At 48.1% G+C, this 27,989-nt stretch overlaps 1 protein-coding gene across 1 annotated transcript in view; it reads right to left on the bottom strand.

Moving 5' to 3' along the window:
• TTC7A (tetratricopeptide repeat domain 7A) overlaps positions 1-27,989 on the bottom strand; it is a 596,795-nt gene that overhangs the window by 224,504 nt on the left and 344,302 nt on the right. The window lies entirely within an intron of this gene.

The raw sequence follows: 27,989 nt of genomic DNA, 5'->3' as shown, positions 1-27,989 counted from the left end.
AAATAGAAATAAATGAAGAGCCGGGAAGAGCAGGGCCGGCATGATTCTTCTCCTGTATTATGTGACATACGCTAAATATAGCATGCCATCCCTGTTCAATATTCCGTGCCCTACAGCGGCTTCTCTGCTAAGGAAGAAATGCTTCCTGGTTGCCGCGGTGATGTCGGATGCTTCCTGATTTATGAACCGGCTTGATTGGATGGCGGGCCGAGTTTAAAGACTGCACTTGCTGTTTTCCTATTGGGCCAGACCTCTCGTTGTCGCTAGGGGAAAGCTAGAGCAAGAGATTCACAAACAACTCCGATCAACTGGAAGGAATAATGTCATTACACCGCTCCGCTGTACATGGAGACAGCAAGATCGGGTAATGCAATTCTCAGACTCTGGAGAAACATCGAAGGTAATTAACAGCAATCTTAGATCAGAAGAGGAATGGTGAAAGGACAAAATAAGAAAAGTCTTCGTAGCTAAATCATTTTCCGGAATAACTGCAAATTTAACATAATTCCATTCTGTGCTGTACTGGAATGATCTTTATTTTTGCCTCTTTTTCTTCATTCTTGATTCTCCATTTTTCTCTCTATTACCCTTAACTACTTGCCTTCTGTGCACTTAAACACCCTTCCCATCCAGACCAATTTTTAGCTTTCAGTGCTCGCACGCTTTGAATGACAATTGCGCGGTCATGCTACACTGTACCCATATAAAATTTTTATCATTTTTTTCACACAAATAGAGCTTTCTTTTGGTGGCATTTAATCATCTCTGGGTTTTTTATTTTTTATAAAAAAAAAAGAAAAAAGACAGAAAATTTTGAAAAAAAAAAAGTTTTTCTTATTTTTTTGCGAGTAAATTTTGAAAATAAATAAATTTTTCTCCTTCACTGATGTGCGCCGATGAGGCGGCACTGATGGGCACTGATAGGCTGCACTGATGGGCACTGCTGAGGTGGCACTTATGGGCACTGCTGAGGTGGCACTGATGAGGAGGTACTAATATGCCGCACTGATGAGCACTGATAGGCGGCACTGATGAGCACTGATAGGCGGCACTGCTGGGCACTGAGAGGTGGCACTGACGGGCACTGAGAGGTGGCACTGACGGGCAGCACTGATGGGCACTGGCGGGCGGCACTGATGGGCACTGGCGGGCAGCACTGATGGGCACTGGCGGGTGGCACTGATGAGCACTGATGGGCGGCACTGATGAGCAGCACCATCAGTGCCCACACTCAGTGCCCATAGTGCTGCCAGTCAGTGCTCATCAGTGCCTAGATGAGCAGGCACTGATGGGCACTGACTGGCAGCACTATGGGCACTGATTGTGTGCACTGATGGGGGGCACTGATGGTGGGCACTGTGGGCATTGAAGGTGTGTTTGGTGTACCTCTGGTAATCAGGGCACTGGTGATCGGTGCCCTGATTACTTTTTTCTGTGTCCCCGGCGCTGTGCAGCTCTCCCTCCTTCCTCACACGCAGGCTCTGTGTGAGGAAGGAGCGCCGGCGATGAGAGATGATCTCATATGTTTAGATATGAGATCATCTCTCATTGGACGGCTTGATCACGTGGTGAATGGCCGCTGTGATTGGCCATTCACCACGATCTGTGATCGGCTGTGTCCAAGGGACATGGCCGACACAGATTCCCCCCGATGCGCGCTCGCGGGAGCGCGCGGGGGGCGTGTCACTGGGAGGCCGTTTAAAAACGGCCTCCCGAAAATTCGAGTCCGCGCTGCAGCCGTATATAGGCTGTAGCGCGGACGGCAGGAGGTTAAAGTGACATTAAACTTGGGAAATGTAAAATTTGCTGACAGACAGGGCTGTTATAACAGAAGGGACCCTAAAGTCGGGTTCACACTTAGGTTTCTCCGCATCCAATTCGTATAACAGGAGAGTGTTAAAACTCTAATTCGTATAACAGGATTTGCTCTCAATGGAGCCGGGTTCACACTGGAAAAGGGTCCTGTGTGTCTTTGGCTCAGTTTCAGGTCTGAATTAAGGCAAAAACTCAGACCGTTTCCGAGAGAGGCAGAGCAGCGATCTATGTAAACAAGGCAGATCGCTGTTCTGTCAGAGGGGAAGATAGAGATCTTGTGTTTCTACTTAGCAAGAACACGGATCTCTGTCTTCCCCCAAACACAATTAGCAAACCCTTCCAGGGAACAAATTTAACCCTTTGATCACCCCTGATGTTAACCCCTTCCCTGCCTGTGTCATTAGTACACTGACAGTGCATTTTTTAGAACTGATCACTGAATTGGTGTCACTGGTCCCCAAAAAGTGGCACTTAGTGTCAAATTTGTCTGCAGCAATGTCGCAGTCCTGCTAAAAAAAAATCGCTGATCGCCATCATTACTAGTAAAAAAAAAAAAAAAATTTAGAAATGTAAACAATTCCATAAATATCTCCCATAGTTTGTAGACGCTATAACTTTTGCGCAAACCAATTAAGAAGAAATTCGATTTAAAAAAAAAAAAAAAATTATTGGATATGTTTAAGAGCAGAAAGTAAAAAATATTGTTTTTTTTTTTTTTTTAAATTGTCGGCCTTTTTTTGTTTAAAGCGCAAAAAAAAAAAAAAAAAAACGCAGCCGCAATAAAATACCACCAAAAAAGCTCTATTTGTGGGGAAAAAAAGGACATCAATTTTATTTGGGTACAGCGTCGCACGACCACGCAATTGTCATTTGAAATAACGCAGTGCCGTATCGCAAAGAATGGCCTGGTCATTAAGGGGGGTAAACCTTTTGGAGCTGAAGTGGTTAATATTGCTCTTTGGACATTAAAACATCCTTTAATGTGTTTTTTTTTTTTTTAATGCAAGCAGTGCAAGTACTTCAGTTTGACTTTCAGCTTCTTGAAGTCTCTTCCTGTACAGCACAGCATACATGGGGGAGAGAGAAATAGCAGGTGTGCTGCGGCACAAAATACATGTTGATAGAAGAAGAAAGCAGAGAGGTAGAGAGAGGAGTTCATCGGTCTGCTGCTTCTCCTTTCACTGTCCAATCACAGGGTAGGGGTGGGGACAAGATCTGTAAGGCCCCTTTCACACGGGGTGGATGCCAGCGATGGATCAGCTCACCCAGCAGTGGATCTCTCCACTGATCCCCACTGAGAAGATGACAAGTCTGTGTCCACTCCGCTGATGCAGTGCAGACACTGCTTTTCTCTATGGGGCTGATCGGATCGGATGACAGTTGGATGGAAACAGAGAGGCGGTCCGTTTCTATCCGACTGTCATCCGATCCGATCTGCTGGATGGATGGGGAATGGATACCCATGCGTCTGTTTTTAGTGGACCAGATTAGATGCCGGCCGGTGTCATCCGCTTCTCCAAGAAGGACGGAGGTTCCAATCGGGTCCACCTGAAATCCATAGTGTTAGCCCCAGTTCACATACATGTGGTGCTGGAAAAGCAGTGAACCCTGAGCAATTCCTGCACCGCACTGAAATAGCACTCCGTTCATGCGATGTGCCACCGGTGTCAATGTTAATTTTATGAAGCCCCAAAACAAGTGGCAAAATGCAGTGCAATTGCAAGAATCGGAGCGCAGGGGTGTGAACACCCCTGAGATCTGATTCCAGTGCGGCAAAAAAAAAAGATGTCTGTACCTTTTTTATGTGGTGCAAATTGAGCCCATACAAAATGAATGGGCTCAAATCGCACTGCAAAGAATCACATGTGATTTCAATAGGAATGTGGTGCAGTTCCTAGCTTATTCACAGGCAGGGCTGCTGTTAGAAATCACGGGGCCCCGTACAGACTACCTGGCAGGGGCCCCCCCAAGAAAATATTAAAGATATATTTCGCTAAAATTACAACAAAATCACTATTAGCAGACACAAATATAACATAACTCGCATAATTCCTGCTAAATCTAAAAAAAAACCTACAGTATGTTAATAAATAAAAATGTAGAGGAGAATAAAAAAATATATAGGCTGGGCAGTTGGAGCTCCTGGATCAGAGAGACAGAGGGAGAGAAACAAAGTTACAAATAAACTCCTGAGCAGAGATAACATTAGAGCCAGTGCTGGGAAGGGGGATTAGTGAGGGACAACTGTCTCTTTCTCAGCAGATGAAAGCTGATAGCAGGGAGAGGGACAGATCAGATTCAGGTGCTGGAGGAAGATTTCTGTATTTGTTGTCCATCACTAATCCCCCTCTCTGTGTGGGCCCCCCCTGTGTGCTCGGGCCCCCTACAAGAGGGCTGGTGGTCCCCCCCATCAGCGGCCCTGTTCACATGCAATGTCCCCCACCGCACAAGTGTGAACCCAGGCTTACTGAACGGCAGCAGAGACAACTCAGGCCTCCCATCCTACCAGACAAGACTGCGTTAAATGGCAGAGCTGTGTAAATATCAGAACTGGATGGACATTATATATATATATATATATATATATATATATATATATATATATATATATATTTTTTTTTTTTGGGGGGCAGATATTTTATTTTGGGTATTTAGATGTTTGCCCAGAGTCCAGCTTTATCCACTAAAGGTTTGCAGGTCGATGCTACAAGAGGTGAATTGGATTGGAGTTTGCATGGAGCTCTGGTTGCATTCAGGAAAACATCTGTTTGGGAATAGCGGCTTTCTCTGGGCTGGAATAGGTAATGTAATGAGGACAAGATTCATGCACTAGATATTGTTAAACAGAGAGAGCAGATTTGTTTCCATATTAAAAAGCTGCCAGAGCGAGCTGCTATGGAAACGCTGCAATATACACTGTACACAGGAACGGCAGGAGCTTTTATTAGTCAGGCAGGGATGACACCCAATAAATCAGGATTTATTTTATACGTATTGGCTCCTTGTTATAGGATATTAATGGAGGAAATGCATCAAGGCGACAGGCTTGTTGGGCATATGAAGGAGGAGGGAAATGATTGTTGTCTGATACAGATACGCAGATTTGATTTCTCCAATCGTTATTTTGTTCGGGTCTTCGCCATTAAGGGTTTGTTTAGACGCGCTTTTAAATTTTAGATACAATGGATGCCAATTACTGCGCCTATCACATTAACCACTTCTGGCCCGGAAGGATTTACCCTCTTAATGACCAGGCCATATTTTGCGATACGGCACTGCGTTATATTTACTGACATTTGCACGGTCGTGCGACGCTGTACAAAAAAAAAAATTGATGTCCTTTTCCCCCCACAAATAGAGCTGTCTTTTGGTGGTATTTGATCACCTGTGCAATTTTTATTCTTTTTTGTGCTAAACAAAAAATGAGCGACAATTCTGAAAATAAAACAATATTTCTCTTACGTCCTCTGACAGTCGCAGCCCTTCCAAGTATTCTTCACTATTGGGTAATGGCACCCTCTGCAGGAGCAGGCTAGGTAGTGAAAACTCATTAAAAAGCTTAAATAAGACACACCTTTAGGGGCTGTCCCTCTCGACATTACCCTCAGAAACAGAGCTGCTAATCAGTTTCTTGCTGCCTAGCTCAGGAGTAGGACTAGGATACCCTTCTGGGACTCCAGTCTCAGTTTTTATTTTTTCTTTGAAAAATGTTTATTTTAGTTTCCTCACTCACTGTCGCTAGCTAGTCAGGGGGATCCTCCTGGAGAACTACAAGCGACAGCCGGGCTGGGCTTTGCACTGGATAATATAGACCCTTATGGTACCCCAGCCTGGCCTACGAGTGTGCGCAGATTGTGGTCTACCTAGGCCTCGCCACACCGGTGCCCCGATGGATGGGGACGAGCCTGCGGAGAAATTTTCTTCGCCGGGACGCATCAACCCTGGAACGCCCTGTGTTGCAGCGTCCCCGCTTGGCTGACGGCACCCCCACTCAGGGTGGGAGGTGACCCGTATTGGAGCGGAGCCTGCGGTCCATGGTATGGTGAGTGATGCTACCCCCCCCCCGTGTCCCTGGGGGGGGGGGTGTGGGCCCACTCCATGGGCATGTCAGAGCATGCGGTCTCTGTGGTTTCCCCCCTGGCAGGTCTGGACGGTTCCTGCCTCTCTACTCCTTCAGGGCGAATGCCAGCCTGACGGGCTGGGGTGGAGTACTGGACACCTTGGGTGCCCAGGGGACGTGGTCGGCGCAGGAATCCTCCTTGCCGACAAATGTCCTAGAGCTCAGGGCGATCAAATTCTGCCTGCTCCATTGGGCGACTTGGTTGCACGGTCGCCTGGTTCAGGTTCAAACAGACAAGGCCACGGCTGTGGCTTAAATCAATCACCAAGGGGGCACCAAGACTGCTCGGGCGGCCAAGGCCGTGGCCGAGATCCTGACTTGGGCCGTGGCGCACGTTCCAGCTTTCTCCGCTGTTCACATTCCTGGAGTGGAGAATTGGCAGGCGGACTATCCGAGTCATCAGTCCTTGGATCAGGGCAAATGGTCCCTGCATCCGGAGGTATTTCGTCTCCTGTGTGCCCGGTGGGGGACTCCGGACGTGGATCTGTTCGCGTCCCGTCTCCACAATAAGGTGGAAAGGTTTGTGGCCAGGGCCCGAAATCCTCTGGCAGACGCCATGGGAGCATTGGTGGTGCCTTGGCACAGGTATCAGCTCCTTTCCCCCGATTCAACTGTTGTCCAGGTTCCTCTGCAGATTGGCGTTGGAACAGGTGCCAATAATTCTGGTGGCCCCAGACTAGACTCGTCGGTCTTGGTACGCAGACCTCGTTAAGATGGTCGACGAGCCTCCCTGGCGGCTACCTCTGAGAGAAGATCTGCTGTCTCAAGGGCTGATCTTCTATCCTGCTTTACGGTCTCTGGCTTTAACAGCGTGGCTGTTGGGGGCCAGGTGTTGAGAGACAAAGGTCTCTCTGATGCTGTCAATCCTACCTTGCTGAGAGCTCGGAAGGCTACCTCCAGGAAGATTTACCATCGTACCTGGAAGGCGTTTTTTGCCTGGTGTGAGTTGCAAGGGTTTGATCCTCGCTCCTTTTCAGGGGCGAGGGTTTTGGCCTTCTTGCAACAACAGATGAAAAATGGACGAAAACGCATGACAACGGATGAAAAACGGATGACAACGGATGAAAAACGGATGACAAACAGATGGAAACAGATGACAACAGATAAAAAATGGATGAAAAACAGATGAAAATGGATGACAACAGATGAAAAACGGATGAAAATGGATGTTGACTGAAAAAAACTGATGACAACAGATGAAAAATAGATGAAAATGGATAAAAAATGGATAAAAACGGATGACAACTGATGAAAAACAAATGAAAATGGATGACAACGGATGAAAAATTAATGAAAAATGGATGAAAATGGATGACAACAGATGAAAAACGGATGAAAACGGAAAATTTATATCAAATACTTACAGTAATTTTCCTTTCCTGATGGACTCCATGGCAGCATACGTATCGGGTTTGGCCCCGCCTCCAAACCTACCCATAGGACCTCACTCCCATAAATCTTTGCTCCTGTTCAGCACACGTGTTCTGTAACTATCCTCCACAGAAATCCGGGAGGGAACTCCTGCTGCCATGGAGTCCATCAGGAAAGGAAAATTACGGTAAGTATTTGATATAAATTTTCCGTTTTCCTGACAGACTCCATGGCAGCATACGTATCGGGAAATAACTCGCCGTACACACAGGGTGGGCAGGTGCTGAACAGAAAAGTTTAATGCATTTTGTCAAACAGACAGGACTTGCAAACCAAAATTCACAGAAGAAAGAGCCGCTGGCTCAACACAGTAATGGGATAAAAAAGTGTTAATAGAGGACCACGATGCTGCTCTGCAGATAACCTCAGGAGCCACATGTCTGGATACTGCCCAGGAGGTAGAGATGCTCCGCGTCGAATGAGCTGTAACTACTGCTGGAGGGGTCAAGCCCTTAGCCCTATAAGCCCACTGGATGGTCTGGATGATCCAAGAGGAAATGGATCTCGTCGAGGCTCTTGAACCTTTGTTTTTTCCATAGAAGGTAACAAAAAGATGTTCTGATTTTCTGAAAGAGGAAGTGGCATCTAAATATTTCTTAATACACTCTCCAACATCCAGCGGATGAACCGAAGATTCTTCCTCTTCCTGTCTAAAGGTTGGTAATACTGTTTCTATGTTTTCATGGAAGACAGAGGTCCTTTTTGGTCTCGCATCCAGCATGGGAATGAGCACCACTCTGTCAGGAAAAAAAGTTAAGAAAGGCTCTTGTGTCCCAAAGGACCCAATTTCCGACACTCTTTTTGCTGAGGTTATAGCTACCAGAAACACTGTTATCAGTGTAAGCTCTCTTATGGTCAAAGAATCAGACATGTCTTGAATCTGACCCGCCAGGAAATCCAGAACTAGTGGCAGATCCCACTTGGGAAACCTGGGTTTTCTCTGAGGTCTGATTCTCACTGCCCCTTGGAAGAACTGACGAATTAGGGCATGAGTGGCCCAGGAGATCCCTGTAAAAGCGGAAATAGCCGAGACCTGGACTCTGAGCGAACTTACTGATAGAGGCAAGTCCAGACCTGATTGGAGAAAGCTCAATACATCCTGGATCTTAATTGAAGATTGAGGATCAGGCCTTGCAGTCAGCTGTGCAGAAAATTTTTCCCAGATTCTCTGATAAACCCTGTTCGTTGAGCTTCTTCTAGCACTAAGCAATGTCGAGATTGCCGTTTCTGGACAGCCTAAAGCCTGTAACCTCCTCCTCTCAACATCCAGACCCTGAGATGTAGACGGTCTGGGCACGGATGGAGTACAGACCCCTGGGACAACAGATCCGGTCTGAAGGGTAGCGGGATTGGGTCTCGGACACTGAGTAGCGTCAGAAGGGGAAACCATGGCCTGTTCGGCCAGAAGGGAATTACCGCCACTACCTCCACTGGCTCCGACCTGAGTCTCCGAAGAAACTGTAACACAATCGGAATCGGTGGGAAGGCGTATGCCCTGTGGAATCTCCACTGATCCGAGAGTGCATCTATCCCTGATGCTTGTGGATCTCTGAATCTTGAATAGTACCTCGGCAGTTTGTGATTGCAGGGGGAGGCGAAGAGGTCTACCTCTGGAGAGAGCCCCAATGTTAGGATCCAGTCGAACGTTTCCTTGTGAAGGGACCACTCGTTGTTGTCCAGATCCACTCTGGACAAGAAGTCTGCTTTGACATTCTGGACTCCTGGAACATAAACCGCTGAAAGATTCGAGAGATTTCTCTGTGCCCAGGACATAATCGGCTCCACTTCCCTCAATAGGGACCAGCTGCGTGTTCCCCCTTGTTTCCTGATGTATGCCACTGCTGAGGTGTTGTCCAGACGCAGCATGACAGGTTGGTCTTTTGTCAGGTGAGAAAATGCCCGAAGAGCTTGGAATGCTGCTCGGAGTTCTAGTATGTTGGATACTAATCCTCGAGTGGAAAACTCCCACCTGCCCTGTGCCACCTCCGACAGACAGTGGGCACCCCAGCCTATGTTGCTGGCGTCCGAGGTAACCACTACCCACGGAGCTGGCTTCAGAGAGTGGCAGTTCAGCAGGTGGTCTCTGCATAACCACCAGGGGAGACTCGCTCTCATTGAAGGGGTTAAGAAGATGCGTTGATCCAGATGCCACGTATCCCATTGCTGAAGGAATCCCTTCTGAAAGGGTCTCATCCTCCACAGGGCCCACTTCACCATGGGGACTACTGCGACCATAGTCCCGATCACCTTCAGGCATTGACGTGCCTGAAGATGAGAGGATGAGAGGGCAAAGCGAATCCTGTCTCGAAGTGTCCCTATCTTTTCCTCTGGAAGAGAGAAAGTCGCCTTCTCTGTGTCGAACAGAGCGCCCAAGTAGATCAGGGACTGAGTTGGAATCAGGTGACTCTTCTCCTTGTTGAGTAACCAACCAAACTTCTGGAGAGTGGACACGACCTGCTCCAGATGAACTAATAGTTGGTCTCTGTCTTGGGACAACAGGAGGAGATCGTCCAAATAGTGGTGAAGACGGATACCTTTCAATCTCAGTAGGGCTACCACGGCCAATAAGATTTTTGAAAAGGTCCGTGGAGATGTTGAGAGCCCGAATGGGAGACAGATAAACTGAAGATGTAATCCTCCCACTTCGAACCGGAGAAACCTTTGAAAATCTTCGTCCACAGGGACATGAAAGTAGGCGTCTTTCAAGTCGATGGACACCATCCAATCTGCCGGCTGGACTGACTGCTGTATGGACAACAGGGTCTCCATTTTGAACCTTTCTTTTCTTATGAATTTGTTCAAGAAGGTCAAATCTATTACTGGTCTCCATGATCCGTTCTTCTTTTGGACCAGAAAGAGCGGAGAATATATTCCTTGGCCTCGCTCGGACTCTGGAACGGAGATGACAGCCCCTTGAGCAATGAGAGCTTCGACGTAAGAAAACAAAATCTGACGCCTTTCTTCTAGGAATGGAATGGCAGTAGGCAGGAACCTTGAGCCTGGCCTCTCCTTGAAGACCCACTTGTGGCCTGAGGACACCGTCCTGACGGCCCAGGGGTCCTGAATCGAAGCCGCCCAGACATGTCGGAAGGAGCGTAGACGCGCACCCACCCGACATGTCTGAGCGGGCCCACCTTCAAAAGGACTTAGTGGGCTCACGGTCCCCCGAGGAGACATTCTTTGTCGTTTTCCTGGAAGACTGTCTGGATCTCCAGTTCCGGTTGAACTCCCGACCAGGTCTATAAGAACGAGCTTCCCTGGCCCGGTCAGGCACAAATTTTCTGGTAGGCTGTCCTTTCTTGACGTTGAACTGGCGCCGATCCTGGGGAAGAAATCCAGACTTACCGCCTGTAGCCCGGGTTATGGCCTCGTCAAGTTTATTCCCGAAAAGGGAGGACCCCTCAAAGGGAATACGGCACCAAACTTGCTTTGATGCCGGATCCGCAACCCAAGGGCGGAGCCAAAGAGCTCTCTTAGCTGTGACCGAGGACAGCATAACTCTTGCCAATAGACGGATCAGGTCTATGGAAGCCTCCCCAAGGAACGACGCGCCCAGCCTAAGCTCCTGGATTGGAGCGCTTCTGGCCACCTCCTCCGAAACCGATCTGACCGATTTGTCTACCACATCAGCCCAAGACTCCATGGCTTTGGATAGAGCGGCTAAAGCCAGGACTGGCTTACAGGCCATACCTGCTGTAAGGTAGATTCTTTTCAAATCAGAGTCCATCCTTCGGTCCAACGGGTCTTTAAATGAGACCGTATCCTCTAAGGGAAGGGTCACGTGCTTGACCAGTCTCATGACTGCTGCGTCAACTAGGGGAGGAGACTCAAGATGTTTCACATCATCCTCTTTGAAGGGGTAAAGTTTAGCCATCTTGGATACTAAGGAATTCTTTCGTTCCACCTTTCTCCACTCCTCCAAGATGATTTCACCCAACTCTCCCAGGAAGGGAAAATTAACACGCTCCTTATTGAGCTGTTTAAAGTACTTCTTCTGCTTGGGAGGGGGAACAGCTGACTCTTCCCAATTTAAGGTCTCTCTGACCGCTTTAACCAGGGAAGGCACCAAGGTATATTCGAAACCCAAGCAGGGATCTTCATCTTCAGAGTCGCTACCTGACAAGAGCATCGACTGATGGCTTGTGTGGGCCGACTCGAAATCTTCCTGTACCTGTAGTGCTACAGGGGAAGGGCTTGGGGAAGCCGTTGCAGTGTCTTGAGAACGACTGACACCCAACTCTGCCAAAGAGTCCTTTACCACTCTCTTGACCAAAGCCTCAATGCGTTGATCGGAAGTATCCCTCTCTCCCGCAGCCTGGGAGAAACATCTGTCACAGAAAAGCTTCCTCTCCGGGACACTAGCGCCACAGCCTCTGCAACCTGCTTTGTCAGGTCTCCGTGCGTGGCTGGCTGAAGTAGACGATTTTCGATGATGTGAGCCCGAACGGGACTTTCCTGTAGAGTGCCGGTGGCGAGAGCTCGAGCGCCTTTCACTTCTTTGAGAAGAGTGCCTAGTCTCTGAACGAGGAGGGCTGTGAACAAGAGAAAAAACAGAAAGAAAAAAAAAAAAAAAAACAGACAGGAAGCTAGGAACACTTGAGTTCCTACCCCCACCCCCTATAACCCACAACCCCACCAGGAAGCCCCAAATACCTGTTAGGGGCGGGCTGACCACCGGAGGGCAAAGTAGCTTCCATTCTGATGCTGACCTACAAGAATGAGCCGGACAGCAGTGTCAGAAAACCAGCAAAAGAGGAGGGGGGGGAGGGGGGGGGGCGCTCCCAAACTGGGGCCAGTACTCACCAAGAACCAGAGGTTAGCAGGTAGAGCGGCAGCGAACAGCAGGCGTCCAAAAACCGATCGGATACGGAGTATAGAACACCCAGTATCAGCAGTGTGTATAAACACAACACTGCTGACAGTTCTGGGGTTTAAATATGGCGCCTGGTGACGTCATCAGCGATCGCCACCGACGCCGACTCACTGCGCATGCGCCGAGCTCCTACTGCGCACGCGCGAGAGCCAAGCCTCGTTCTCGAGGCGCCGCACATGCGCAGTAGCGTACCGCACCGGCGGCCGGTCAGGAAGTGAACCGCTGACCTGCCCCGGACCACTAGCCACCAGGGAAGGCAGGAAAGACCAGGTAAGAGACAAAAACAAAAAACCAGGCAATACAAGCATATAAAATAGCTGCCATGGAGTGTACTCACGAACCGCAGACCACCAGGGATGGATGCACACCGGACTTATCTCTTCAAGGGTACCGGCCACCCGCAGCAGCTGGGCTTTTTGGCCAAGGCTGCTACATCTTCGCCCCTACTCCATACCCCGCAGCAGCTGGGGCTTATTGGAGAGCTCCATACCCGACTGGTAGAGCCATCCATCACCCGGAATCCATCTTCAGGTAGGATAACAGGTAATCCTTTGGAGGACAAAAAAAGAACACGTGTGCTGAACAGGAGCAAAGATTTATGGGAGTGAGGTCCTATGGGTAGGTTTGGAGGCGGGGCCAAACCCGATACGTATGCTGCCATGGAGTCTGTCAGGAAAATGGATGTTGACTGAAAAAAACTGATGACAAAAAAACGTGACTGAAATGATGAAATGAACGGTCTGTATGTGTGAAAGGGGCCTTACCCTGCTAAGCCAGTTTTGTAATCAAGGGACCCCAGCCAGCCAATACAGCCAGGTGCCAGTCCCACATTTCTCAACTGTACTGCTGTCAGCCAACTGATTGGACAATGACGGAGCAGCAGAACACCGATGAGGTCATAAATCTGCTCAGTGATACATTCCTAAAAACAAATTCTCAGTCCTAAAGAAGAGTTATCACATTTTATTTTTTCTTACATTGTAGGACAGGGCACCCTCTTCCTGTAGTACATCCGCTCAATATCACATCTAGCAAGGACACAGCTGTTTTGCTTTGTAGCTCCTGTCTCTGGCTCCCAGCACTTGCCCGAGGCAAGCACCAGCATGGGGAATGCAGAGGGACTGCAGGCTGACACCCCTGACCTGCCACTGCATTCTTCTTGCTGGTGCTGGCCTCAGGCAACGCTGTCAAAATAATGTTTTTTTTTTTTTTTTTTAAAAAGAGCGTTAGTCAACAGGGCCATCCACAGCTCATATTTTGTCCAGTTTATCCACTGGTCTTTTCTGGTACTTTTTGTTAACAAGATTAAATCAGTATTGTTTGCTAGAAAATTACTCATAAGCCCCGAACATTATATATAACTTTTAGTAGAGACCCTAGGCAAAACAATTGCAATTGTTGCAATTTTTTATGTCACGTAGTATTTGCGAAGCGGTTATTCAAATGCAATTTATTTGGAAAAAATACACTTTAATGAATTAAGAAAAGATCAAAACACAATCTATCCTAAGATCTAAGATGATGTTACGCCAAATAAATAGCCTAACATGTCACGCTTTCAAATTGCGCGCGCTCGTGGGATAATGAGAACCAATGGTACATAAAAATCTCCATAGGCGACGCTTTAAATTTTTTTACAGGGTACCAGTTTAGAGTTACAAAGGAGGTCCAGTGCTAGAATTATTGTTCTTGCTCTAATGTTCACAGCGATACCTCACATGTGTGGTGAGATCACCATTTACATATGCATGTGTGCAGGGCCATCTTTAATATGGATTGGACCCTGGACAAACATTTTCTTGGGCCCTCCCGAATCCAAGTATCAACTGTTTGCAGGCAATGAGGGCTCAAAGGGCAGCTGCTTTGGGCCCCACAACAATGATTGGGCCCCGGGCAGCTTCCCCTTTTGCCCTGCGTTAAAGACGGCCCTGCTTCCCCTTTTGCCCTGCGTTAAAGACGGCCCTGCATGTGTGACTTACCTATGCGTTTGCTTCCACGCGCGAGCACAGAGGGATGGGGGCTCCTTAAACTTTTATTTTTTATTGTTTTTAACCACTTGTCGACCGCCGCATAACTATTTACTGCAGCGGTAGGACTACGTCGCTAGCCTCTGAGGCTCTAGGGAGCGAGCGCGCGCTGGCGGCGGCGCGCTCCCGCTCGCTCACGGACCCCCCCCGCGCGTGTGCGGGTCCGCCGGGCACTCGCGATTGTCCGTTACAGCGGGAGAAAGGCAGGCGGCTAATGTAAACAAAGCCGCCTGTCATTCTCCCCTGTGTAAGAATAGTGATCATACGGTTCTGCTAGGTAGGACCGTTGATCTCTGTTCTTACACCAGTAGCCACATCCAATCACAGTTAGAAGCACGCCCCTAGGGACACACTTAACCCCTCCCTCTCAAATAAAGTTAACCCCTTCCCTGCCAGTGTCATTTTTACAGTAACAGTGCATATGTATAGCACGGATTACTGTAGTAATGTCACTGGTAACCCCAAAAGTGTCAAAAATGTCAGTCAAGGGTCCGCTCTGTCCGCCGCAATGTCGCAGTCCCGCAAACAAAATCGCAGATAGCCGCCATTACTCGTTAAAAAAAAACAAGAAAAATGACAAAAATCTTTCCCTTAGTTAGTAAACGCAATAACTTTTGCGCAAACCAATCAAAATACGCTAGGTCTCTAACATCCACCAGCTTCGTGATGTAGTCATGGAGGAGTGGAAGAAGACTCCAATGGCAACCTGTGAAGCTCTGGTGAACTCCATGCTCAAGAGGGTTAAGGCAGTGCTGGAAAATAATGGTGGCCACACAAAATATTGACACTTTGGGCCTAATTTGGATATTTTCACTTAGGGGTGTACTCACTTTGTTGCCAGCGGTTTAGACATGAATGGCTGTGTGTTGCATTATTTTAAAGAGACAGCAAATTTACACTGTTATACAAGCTGTACACTCACTACTTTACATTGTAGCAAAGTGTCATTTCTTCAGTGTTGTCACATGAAAAGATATAATAAAACATTTACAAAAATGTGAGGGGTGTACTCACTTTTGTGTGATACTGTATATATGTGTGTAAAGTATAATTTTTATTTGCAATAATTTTTTCCCATAATAGCGGACTAACACTTTAAATAAAAGGCGATCTGTGTAATATGAAGTAAAAGTGAAATACCAGCTGCATGAAAAGGCCCTCGTCTCTCTGGAAGCGTTGGATGTGAGTTGTTAGTGACATTTCGGCACATTACTATACAAGTATCTTTACCGAGACGTGTGATCTTGGCTTGGAATGATTTTTGGCGGTTAATGTCAGAGCGTCCGGGGAAATGTGAAGAGGTTTTAATGATCAGGATAAGAATAGGGAGCTACTGCACAGCCAAGCACAAGATTCCACACTGCCGGGCTAATTAGCAGCCGCCACCGGTAAAGATCTGTCTGAGGCTGAGCATAATCATCTGTAACCAGCCAACAGTGTACTGGAGCCTGAAGACTTCACAGCGCTGCTTGTGAAAGAGAAAATAATGAAGACCATCTTTATCACTATTCCTCAATAAACAGTTCTCGGAATCCAAATCAACCAATCACATTTTTCCTCTCTGTCTCAGACACTGCAGCACTGTTCAGATCCATCTTGTGGTGCCTCAAATTCATTACCATTATGATCTGGATCACCTTTAGGATCCTGATCGAGGCTTGGTTGTGTAGCCATTTTTTTGTTTTATCATTACCCATATTGAGACTTGGTGGTTAATATTGACCATCTCACAACTCAGAAGGACGCTTGGTTCGGCATGGGGGTTAAAAACAGTGATGGCACAGAAAGGCCCCTGTGCTCCGTACAACGTCATCTGTGACGAAACTCGTAGGGTGGAGGAACATGGTGACATCGCGGCAAGATCATGGAAGTGCAGCGCTGTTTGTATCTGGAGAGCGAAGATTTGCAAAAAGTGCTATGATCTTATTTTATTGTAAGTGCGTTTTTAATTCGGCAATAAATGTACCCATAATATTTTACATTATCAGAGCATTTCTTTTAATATTCTCATGAGATATATCTTATGGGATCATGCCCAATTGAGAACCACTCACAATTATCTGTCTGCGGGAAAGCCTGAGGAGTTGCTCTATGGTGATCTAAGGCTGGGTGCCCGATTCAAAGCTCTGTTGACTTCTCTTTAATTAGGGGGTCATATAACGCCAGTAAGCATGTACTTTCACCATAAAAGGGGGTAGCTTCACGACTGAACATTCTTCTTTCTGGTGATGGAGGCTTATCACATGTATAAGAACAAATGAACACATAAAAAGGAGCACTTTTTCTTTGGCACGTTGGACTTGGTTCTTTTTTGTATTTTATGTCACTGTAAACAATTATTGTGCTTATTTTATATAGATGTAGCACCCTCCTAGATAGGTGCTAGGAATAAAAGCATTTGTCTGCTATTCTGCTTATTAGGGGAGCCTGATCTTTTAGTTAGGCCTGCTCTCTGTGCTCAGTGTGCATTCATCTGGTCTGAGGGAGTGTCCCCACTGCATCCAATAGGGAGGCATGTTGGACAGTGGAGGAAACATGGCCAATGATGTACAGGCTTTTGTGGGAGACCCAGTGGGAGGGCACCACAGCAGTGCAAACTGGGAATGACCATAAAAGCGGAGAGCACATGAGGCAGGGTGTCTTTGGTGGAAAGCAGAGCCCCAGGAGGAGGGCGACGGCTGGTCTCTCCTCCTGTCAGCAAGGGAAAGTTATCACAGGCAGTCGACCTAGTGAGCCAGGTATGGAGCTGAGCCATAAAGGTCATGGAGAAACTGACAGTGGAGCTGAGGGCAGAGCTAGCTGGGAAAAACAGTGTCCGTGAGTACCAGGGGGCTTGCCAAGGGGTCTTCTCAGGAAAGGGACCACTGGTCAGCGCACACAGTTAGAGAGAAAAGGGGGTGCCAAGTAGAACCCTGAAGAGTAATTTACCAAGTAGTTTGCCTTTCAAGTACTTCACTTCAGTGGCAAGGTGAAGCAGCGGCCTTTCCGCATTCAACATAGTCAGAAGTCCTCAAGATTGTGCATAGATTGTGCATAGTTTGTGCATAGTTTATGAAGTTAGAGTATCCCACTCATCCCTTCTCCCATCCCATCATAAAATAAAACAACAAAAACCAAATCCCCTGGACTGTCATGTCATGCTGAAAGTTGAAGTTACATAGTTACATACTATGTATATAACTATGTAACTTCAAATTTCAGCATGACAATGACCCAAAGCATACATCCAAATCAACAAAGGAATGGCTTCACCAGAAAAAGACTAAAGTTTGGAATGGCCCAGCCAGAGCTCAGACCTGAATCCAATTGAAAATCTGTGGGGTGATCTGAAGAGGGCTGTGAGGGCTGTGCACAGGAGATGCCCTCGCAATCTGACAGATTTGGAGTATTTTTGCAAAGAAGAGTGGACAAATATTACCAAGTCAAGATATGTCATGCTGATAGACTCATACCCAAAAAGACTGAGTGCTGTAACAAAATCAAAAGGTGCTTCAATAAAGTATTAGTTTACCACTTGCTGATTAGACACAGCGGGGGCCAGACAGCGGGAGGAGCAGGCAAGATTGCTGTCAGCCTCCTGCGATCTTCGGGGTGACTGACAGGAGAGCCACCTGCCTATGTAAACAAAGCAGCCGCCTCTCCTGTCACACAGGCACAGAAAGATCGTGTCTCTCAGCTAAGCTGAAACCCCGAACTCTGTGTGCCTCTCACAGATACCCCCCCCCCCCCACAGTTAGCAAGCACATTTAGGAGCACACTTAACCCCTTGATCCACCCAAATATTAACCCCTTCCCTGCCAGTGCTATCCCATAGTTTGTAAACGCTATAACTTTTGCGCAAATCAATTAAAATACCTTTTTTGGCTTTTTTTTTTTAACAAAAATATGTAGTAGAATACAAATTGGCCTAAGCTGATAAAAAAAACGGAATTTTTGTAAAATCTTACCTGTAAAATTCCTTTCTCTGAGTCCTCCGACAGTCGCCGCCTCTTCATATTCGTCACATATGGGGTATTAGACTTTGCTCCGAAGGAGTAGCTAGGCAACAGAATATGTTAACAATAAAGCTTTAACATATCCCACCCTCAAGGGGTGGTCCCCTCAGTCAATACCCTCCTACTTCCTGCAACCATATCTCAGTTTTAGTGGAATAGCAGTAGAGTATACATTCAAACCCCAAAAGAGGGGCGGGGGCGGCGACTGTCGGAGGACTCAGAGAAAGGAATTTTACAGGTAAGATTTTACAAAAATTCCGTTTTCTCTTACGTCCTCCGACAGTCGCCGCCTCTTCATATTCGTCACATATGGGGACGTCCCAAAGCAGTGCAAACATGAGGGGTGGGAAACGCATCCGCGCCGAAAGGCAACGCAGTCTCCACATCAAAGAAAGGAACCTTACCAAAGGAAGGAAACCAGCTGGGCAACAGCAAAAATAAGTGCTCAACAGGAGCAACAACCCAGGAAAAGACAAAAAACCAGGGGATACAAAACTTATCCCAACAGCCAGGAGTCCCCAACAAGGGACCCTAGGGAACAGCCGCACTAAGAACCTTGCGGCCAAAGGAAGCATCCGCCGATGCCTGAACATCTACTTTGTAGAATTTTGTGAAAGTGTGTACGGTCGACCAAGTCGCCGCCTTACACACCTGGGCTACAGAAGCCCCATGACGACAGGCCCAAGACGTACTCAGAGATCTAGTAGAGTGCGCCTTCACAGGCACAGGGGGAACCTTCCCCTGCAAGGCATAGGCCTGTTCAATGGTCTGCCTGACCCATTTGGCAATGGTAGAGGCGGAAGCCGCCATGCCCTTCCGAGGACCCTCTGGAAGAACAAACAAGGAGTCCGTCTTTCGAAAAGACTCAGTCGATTTAAGGTAAACCCTAATCGCCCGAACAACATCCAGAGAATGTAGTCTCACCTCCTTTGGATGTTTAGGCTTCGTGCACAACGAAGGCAAAACAATATCCTCGTTAAGATGGAATTCCGAAACTCGTTTCGGTAGAAAAGAAGGATTAGGTCGCAAGACCACCTTATCCAAATGAACAACCAGGTACGGAGACTTGCAGGACAAAGCCGCCAGTTCCGACACTCTGCGAGCCGAAGTGATCGCCACCAAAAAGGCGACCTTTTTGGACAACATAGACAACGATATCTCCCTGATCTGTTCAAAAGGAGCACGTTGTAACACAGACAGGACTAGATTCAAGTCCCAAGGGGGCAAAGGATCCCTCCTAGGAGGAACCAGATGCCGCACACCCTGAATAAAAGTGCCAACCAAGGAGTTGGAAGCCACGGGACGTTGAAACAGAACGGCCAGCGCAGACACCTGACCCTTTATCGTAGCCAGCGCCAAACGCTGATCGACACCCGTCTGAAGGAAAGACAGCACACGGGAAACCGAGTACGTGCGGGGTGAAAACCCCCTGGACTCACACCAGGCAAAATAGGCCTTCCAAGTACGGTAATAAACCTTTCCCGAGGAAGACTTCCTCGCGTTGATCAAGGTATGAACAACCTCTGGAGAGAGACCCTTCTCCTTCAGGACCTCGGTCTCAACAGCCAGGCCGTCAAAGCCAGCGACTGTAAAGCAGGATGGTAAATCGGTCCTTGAGACAGTAGATCGTCCCGAAGAGGCAGACGCCAGGGGGCGTCGACCGCCAGATTCACGAGGTCTGCGTACCAGGACCGGCGAGGCCAGTCCGGTGCCACAAGAATCACCGTGCTGCGTTCCGAGTGTAACCTGCGAAGGAACCGGGACAGCAACTGAATCGGTGGAAACGCGTACATCAGCCCGTACTGATGCCACGGGGCCACTAACGCGTCCGACGCGTCTGCCCGAGGGTCGCGCGTCCTTGCCACGAACCTCTTCACCTTGTAGTTGAGGCGAGACGCGAACAGGTCCACATCTGGAAGACCCCACTTCGCGCACAACATCTGGAAGACAGCCGGATGGAGAGACCATTCCCCCTGATCCAGGGTCTGGCGACTCAGATAGTCCGCCTGCCAGTTCTCCACTCCCGGAATGTGAACCGCCGTTATCGCCGGGACATGAGTCTCGGCCCAAGACAGAATGTCGGCCACTTCTCGAGCCGCTCGGGCACTCCTGGTGCCCCCTTGGTGGTTGATGTAGGCCACCGCCGTGGCATTGTCCGTCTGCACCCGAACCGGGCAGCCCTGCAGCCGGTCCGTCCAGCGATGAAGACAGAGCCTTATCGCACGCAATTCCAGAATGTTGATCGGGAGGGAAGACTCCCCCTCCGACCAGGTCCCCTGGGCGGACAGAACGCCCAGAACACCACCCCAGCCCGACAGGCTGGCATCCGTGGTGATTATCGTCCACGAGATCGGACGAAACGACTTGCCCCCGGACACCAACGGGGACTGGAGCCACCACAGAAGGTTTTCCCTGGTGCGATGACTCAACGAGATCTGAAGATCCAGAGATTGAGGTCGCCCGTCCCACTTGGACAAGATCTCCGCCTGGAGACCCCGCGTGTGAAACTGCGCGAAAGGAATCGCCTCGAAAGCCGAGACCATCAATCCCAGACATCTCATACACGTCCGCAGAGACGAGTCCGGAACGTCCCTGAGGGACCTGACTTCCTCCTGAAGAGTCCTGAGTTTGTCTTCCGGCAGGAAGACCTTCGCCTGCACCGAGTCCAGTATCATTCCCAGATAGGGAAGACGAACCGACGGACTCAGTGTCGACTTTGGAACATTTATCGTCCAACCGAACTCCTGCAGAGTTTGCATCGTGACAGACAGGTCCTTCTCCAGACCCTGACTGGTCGCAGACCGAATCAGAATGTCGTCCAGATACCCCAGGACAGAAATGCCCTGGGCTCTCAATAATGCCAGAACCGGTGCAAGCACCTTGGTGAAGACCCGCGGAGCCGAGGCGAGCCCAAAGGGCAACGCCACGAACTGGTAGTGATCCTCCGCAATGGCAAATCGAAGGTATCTCTGATGACCCTCGAATATGGGGATGTGAAGATACGCATCCTTCAAATCGATGGAGGCCATGAATTCCCCCGGAACCAGGGCAGCCACCACCGAGCGCAGGGATTCCATGCGGAACTTGCGAACCCGCACAGAGCGGTTCAGAGCTTTCAAGTCCAGAATAGGACGAACCTTGCCCTCCTTTCTGGGCACGGTGAACAGATTGGAATAAAACCCCCGAAATCTGTCCCGATGAGGCACCGGAACCACCACTCCCTGAGCCCTCAGGTCCCGCACCGCCAGGTGCAGATCCCGCAGGCGCTCTGGAGACAGTTGTAGATTTGAGGGAAAAAATCTGCTCTCTGGCCGAGAGAGAAACTCGATCTTGTAACCAGATCGAACGATTTCCAGAACCCATCTGTCCCGCACACGGGCCAACCAGGGCTGAAGAAAACCGAGCAAGCGTCCCCCCACCCCAAAACTGGGTGAGGGCGCCCCTTCAGGCAGAACTGTTATGGGCCGCAGGTCCGGATTGGCCGGACTTCTGTTTCCCAGACCAGGGTTTCTTCTGAGAGCCCTGGCCCTTGAACGGTTTGCCCTTGTAGTGCGGCCGAAAGGCACGAAAGGACCCCTGAGGGGGCCGAAAATGAGCATGCTTCTTCCCAGAAGCCCCCTTAGCCTTGGGGAAATGGGGCAAGAGAGTGCTCTTACCCCCGGTAATCCCCTTAATCAACACATCCAGGGACTCCCCAAAAAGGCGAGACCCATCATAAGGCAGATTGGCTAAGGTTTTACGTGAAGATTGGTCCACCGACCAACATTTCAACCAAACCAGGCGGCGAGACAACACCGCCACGCTGTGCACACGCGCGGCCAACGGAATCAGGTCCAGGTCCGCATCACACAGATACATGACACCCTGGTGGATCTGATCCACCATATCCAGGGTCGCCGCCGAGGCCGAATCGGCCACTAGGACGCGCCTAAGCATCTGCGTCCAACTTGCGATCGCCTGGGCCGCCATGAGAGAAGCAAACAGAGCCTTAAGCATAGAACCCGTAACAGAGGGGGGGCGGGGTCTGAACATGGCCACGTGAGGACGCTCTGAGACAACGAGCTCCGGACCTTACCTCGCCGGACCCGACAACTTACAGCGTAGTACTCCGGCATGACCCCCGGCAAAGAGAGAGGAGGAAAGCGTGGGACGCGCTCCACTGCCCGCACACCAGGCAAAAGGAGGAAAGGGGAGGCGATATCCCAATTCTTCCGAACACCTCAACAGGCAAGCGGGGCGGATTCGGGCACTACCCTATCGGAAGACAGCAGAAGGGAGGAGGGGGGAGAGAGAGAGCTGAGCCACTCTGAGACACCTATGGCAAACACGGCTCCTATCCCCACGATGGCTACCTCTCCTGGATCAGTAACTGCAGACCTTCAAACACAGACACCGCAAAATCAAACAGATTCAGAGATCAGTGCACTATTAAGGGCTCTCCCGACTCGTTCGGAGATAGAGTCACTAGTGCTCCGTATTGAAGAAACACATCGGCGGGATCTGCAGGCGGTGAAGGCTGATGTACAGGCAGCTTCAGAGAGGATACAGGCAGGTGAGCAATCAGCAGCTGTATTGGAAGCAAGAGTAACAGCATTGGAAGAAGCACAGAGAGAATCTGCCAGCACAGCTATTTCTGTCCAACTCCACCTGGAAGAAATAGAGGACAGGAGTAGACGAAATAACTTACGGATCAGAGGCATATCAGAAACCATAGGAAGAGAGGTTATGCAGGAGACAGTGGCGGCCATCTTCCAAAAAGTTTTGGGCTCGACTACACCAGAGACAGTCGAATTGGACAGAGTCCATAGAGCCCTGGGACCTAGATCTATCAACCCAGACAGACCGAGGGATGTGATATGCAGAGTGCATCACTATACTCAAAAAGAAGCAATATTACGGAAAGCATGGGATCTGAAGACAGTTGACCTAGACGGCGTGGCTATTAAAATCCTGCCAGATTTATCAAAAGCAACATTACAACGCAGAGCCATTCTCCGCCCAGTTTTAGATGTTGCTCGGCGTGAAGGGTGCACATACCGATGGGGATACCCTCTGGCAGTATTTTTACGGAAAGGCACCCGCGCATTCACGTTGAGGAAGCCATCAGAGTTACCAGCTTTTTTTGCCTTCATAGGAGTGAATCCTATCCAGATTCAGGACTGGCTGACCACACCACTCCGCACAGAAGGAAGACAGAGGGAAGAGACATCTCATAGAGATCATAACAACCATCCTCAAAGGCAACAGGTGGAACCCCAAGCGGAGCTGGCGGATGGGTCGCGTGAGTCATAACTTTAATCCGATAAACTATACCTTTTGCAAAAGTATCACACTGTTTATCGTAACTATGGAACCCGAGACTATCATGAGTAAAGCAAGTCTTTGGAATCGGGGGGAGTGGGGTGGAATGGAGGTGAGGAGATTTTAAGTCAGTTTGTTGCCCTTGGATATGGAACTAGACTGATATGAGGGGCTGATAACTGATAAGATTAACAGGACTTGAAGAATACTGCCATCGCGGGAGGGAGGGGAGAAGGATGAAGAGGACACTTCAAGGTGGGACAGCATCAGTGAAAAGTTAAATGTAGAAGAGGGGGAGTTGTCTGATGATCGGACTGTATGTGATCTGGGGGGGGGGGGGGAGGGAGAGATTGGGAAGGGGAAGTTTGGTGCTGCTGGGGGTTGGCAGAGACTGGGGACGGGCATGGGGAGATGGTCGGGGACTGTGGTGTTGATTTGCTGGGACTGGGGGGTGCGGAGCCTGGTGCAGGTGCGCGTGGTGGCCAGTCGGCTTCTAACTTCAGCCTTTTTTAATTAAGAAAAATAAAACTGGAGGCTGATTGGTTTCTGTGCGGGGCTGGGCCGGGTTTCTCGCCCTCCGGTTTTGGTGGGTCGGCTCCGAGGGCTTGTTATAGAATATGGTCAGAGGCTGTATATATGCTATATAGAGTTGTTGTAGACTGGGGAGATGTTTCAGGAGAAATAGACTAAGAGCACCTTTTACATGCGATGAATAGAAAGCACTGCTATTGCAGGACAGAGGGGAAAAACAGACTGCTGGCCTTAAGGGCCGTATAAGTGTCAGGGGGCAGCAGGTTGGGCACCAGGGGTCTAGAGCAACTATTCAGATTTTTATTTTTTTTTTTTTTTTTTTTTTTTAGAACACCTATCTCTCATTCCCACTGAGCGGGGCGGAGCGCAATTTTTGCAGTTTCCGCTGCCGAGAGATGTATACCCTGATTCCGAGCTGTGCTAAGCCGCTTTTTTTTTTTTTTTTTTTTTTTGGGGCCCATTTGTTGGGGTACCGGGTGCATTGGTATCGTGCCAGCGGGGCGGGGCTGCACTGTTGGGCTGGGGTGCTGTTGGCGGTGGAGGGGCAGGCCTGATCAGGGTGTACAGTTCCGGGCCGTAAAGCTCAGTGGAAACAAGGCATTGTAGCTGGACCTTCCAATTCTTTCCGACAGTTTTTATGTGGTAGTACTTATTAAAGGTAAGCTGGCCGCACACTGATTGGGATTCGACCGGTTCAGTGGTAATCGGCCGGATTTCCATCAGTGTGTGGCTGTCCCCTTGGGACGGAGGATGGTCATTTGACCGGCTTCTGTAGGAGGGACATGTGGGAAAAAGTTTTTTTTTTTTTTTTTTTTTTTTTTTTTTTTCTCTCTGATCAGCAACTGCAGACACTGATCTGCGCATTCTGACAGCGCCGAGTCCTGCTGTCCGAGAGCAATGTCACAGTTGGGGGGGATGCCTTCATTTAGCTCGCTTGGGTGGATGGTGGAATCACTTTATTTGATTATTATATATATATATATACATTTTTTTTTTTTTTTTCTTTAACTGTTTATGGGTGTTATTTTCAGTAGGGTTAAATAGGCATTGGAAGGTTGTATTTCTGGAACTGCACTTTTCTGTGACTTACAAAGTATCACATTCGTGAAAACAATTGAAAGGGCAAGTGGCTGCAGAAAGGAACATGTTGTTCATAAATGCAGCCTAAACCTGAAAAAGTAATGTTAGAAGCAGAATGGGTTTTTTCTGAGCTTACTTCCTTGTCTGTGTTGATTCCTGCTCTCTATTTGAGTATGAATGCACAATATACTTTTATTTTGGAGAGCATGAATCAAATACAGACCTCTGAGGGTGCATGGACACTTCTGATATTGGGTCATCGAGGCTGTCCATCATACCCACTGACCAAGTAGCCAGGACCTGGAGCAGGAGGGTGTATGACTAAGCAGCAGTGTTAAGGCTTAGAAATTACTAGGGCGAGACTTTTGTTAAAAGTATAAATAGCCCAGATAGATTAACAGAATGTAAAAAGGGAGTCTTTATAAAGAAAAAGACATAACTATACAATTTTTAATTCTTACTAGGGTTATGCAATGCCCCACTCTGACCTTCCTCACCATCATTCTCTTTGATTCCCCTTCTGGGCCCCGTCACCCAGTCCCCCCCCCCCCCTTTTCCCTTTTTTTTTTTTTTTCTCTCCTCTTTCCATCATCCTGTTGGTCCCACTCCCCACAAAGACAGGGGATGAAAGCGCACAGGGTAAAATGTTGATGATAAATAAGATGGTAATAGCAATAAGAAAAATAAAATATAGATTTAACGCATATTTTGTTTAAAAACCCCGAAAGGGGAAAGTCGGGTCGGGGGGGGGGGGGGGGAGGGACCGGAGACTCCTCAGTGGCCGTCTTCAACCATCGCTCCCTTGAGGCACGCGTCCGGATTAAAGGTCTTTGACCAGCAGATGCCTAAAACGCCTCATTTTTGGGGAAAAGAGAGGGAGAGGGAATTATTTTTCTCTTCTTTTTTCTTATCCCCCTTGTTTTTTCTTTTGCTTCTGTTTTTTCTTTTTTTTTCTTTTTTCTTTTTTTTTCTCTTTCTCCTCACCTTTTTTGTTAACTTATTTTTTCCTTTATTCCTAATTGTTTAAATCCACAACATGGATACCATAAGAATTTGTTCATTAAATGCTAAGGGGTTAAATATCCCAGAGAAGCGAAGGATGTTGTTTTCAGATTTAAAAAGTTCACACATTGACATAGCATATATACAAGAGACCCACTTTAAAGAAGTGAGAACACCACTACTCAGAAATAGGTTCTACCCTTTGATTTACCACTCTACTAGCTTGAATAGTAGAACCAAGGGAGTGTCTATAATGATATCTGGACAAGTGCCGTGGACATGTTCCCAAGTTAATGCAGATCCAGAAGGTAGATTCCTTTTTTTAAAAGGAAATATAGGAAATGTTAAAGTGACCTTGGCCTCCATATATGCCCCGAATAGCCAACAAGACATCTTTCTGACAAGAAGTTTGGAACTACTTCAAGAGTTTAAGGAAGGTCAATTGATCTTGGGAGGGGATTTAAATCTGCCTCTGATTCCATCAGAGGACACATCATCAGGTACCTCCTCAGTGCCACCTAGAATCAGGAAAAAGATTGCGACACAACTATACAGGGCACAATTGATCGATATATGGCGGTTATTACATGCGGGGGAGAAGGATTTTACATACTTCTCACCTCCATTTGCAGTATACTCCAGGTTAGATTACTTTCTCATTCCACATGCACAATTACATTCAGTACAGTCGGTGGAGATAGGGTCCATAACATGGTCAGATCACGCACCATTGACACTCATATATAAATTACAAGAGACCCCACTTACTAGGTCACAGACATGGTCCATGAATACGAGTCTTCTACAAGATGAAACCGTGGTTACAGAGATAGAAAGAGAACTTCAATCATATTTCCACACAAACGTAGATGGGGAGACAGGTATGGGAGTAATATGGGAGGCCCATAAGGCTGTGATCAGGGGAATTCTTATCAAGCATGGTGCACGGCTAAAGAAACTCCGGACACAGCAGATGACACGACTCCTTCAAACATTACATGATTTGGAATCAAGACACAAACACGCCCCCAATGATGAAAGATTGAAGGAATTAACCATTATACGTAGACAAGTAGTAGATCTTATGCAATATAAAGCTAAAGTTGCACTCCAGAGAGGCCGCAAGGCAGTATATGAATCGGGAGATAAATGTGGGAGGATGTTAGCACGCACCATAGGAGACACAAGAAAGAGGGCCTATATCCCAAAACTTATAACTTCAACAGGTCAAAAAATTGAAAAACCCGAGGACATAGTAAAAGAATTCCGAAATTACTACCGGTCACTTTATAATCTGAAAGAACAGCCTGTGACCTCAGAGGAGATGGTTAATTACCTCACCAAGTCTGGTATGCCCAGTCTGCCGGAAGAGGCGAGGGAAGATTTGTCAGCCAAAATATCACTAGGGGAACTGCAGATAGCAATTAAAAATACTAAGGCAGGGAAAGCGCCAGGGCCAGACGGATTACCAATATATTATTACAAGACCTTTTTTTCAATCTTAGGCCAACGGATGATTGATCTGTTTAATGAATCGAGTTTAAACTCACCTTTACACAGAGATATGTTACGTGCACATATATCGGTACTCCCAAAAGAAGGAAAAGATCCAACAGCATGTCCCAGTTACAGGCCTATATCATTACTCAACGTTGATCTGAAACTTTTTTCAAAAATTATTGCCACCAGATTACAAAATTACCTACCTTCTTTGATACATTTGGACCAGGTGGGCTTTGTACCCACCCGAGAGGCACGGGACAACACGGTGAAGGCTTTAAATCTTCTGCATCTGGCACACGAATCTAAACAGG

Source organism: Pelophylax lessonae, assembly GCF_965119305.1.
Source record: "Pelophylax lessonae genome assembly, chromosome: 3".
Classification (NCBI taxonomy): Eukaryota; Metazoa; Chordata; class Amphibia; order Anura; family Ranidae; genus Pelophylax; species Pelophylax lessonae.
This window is presented reverse-complemented; position numbering and strand designations above follow the sequence as displayed.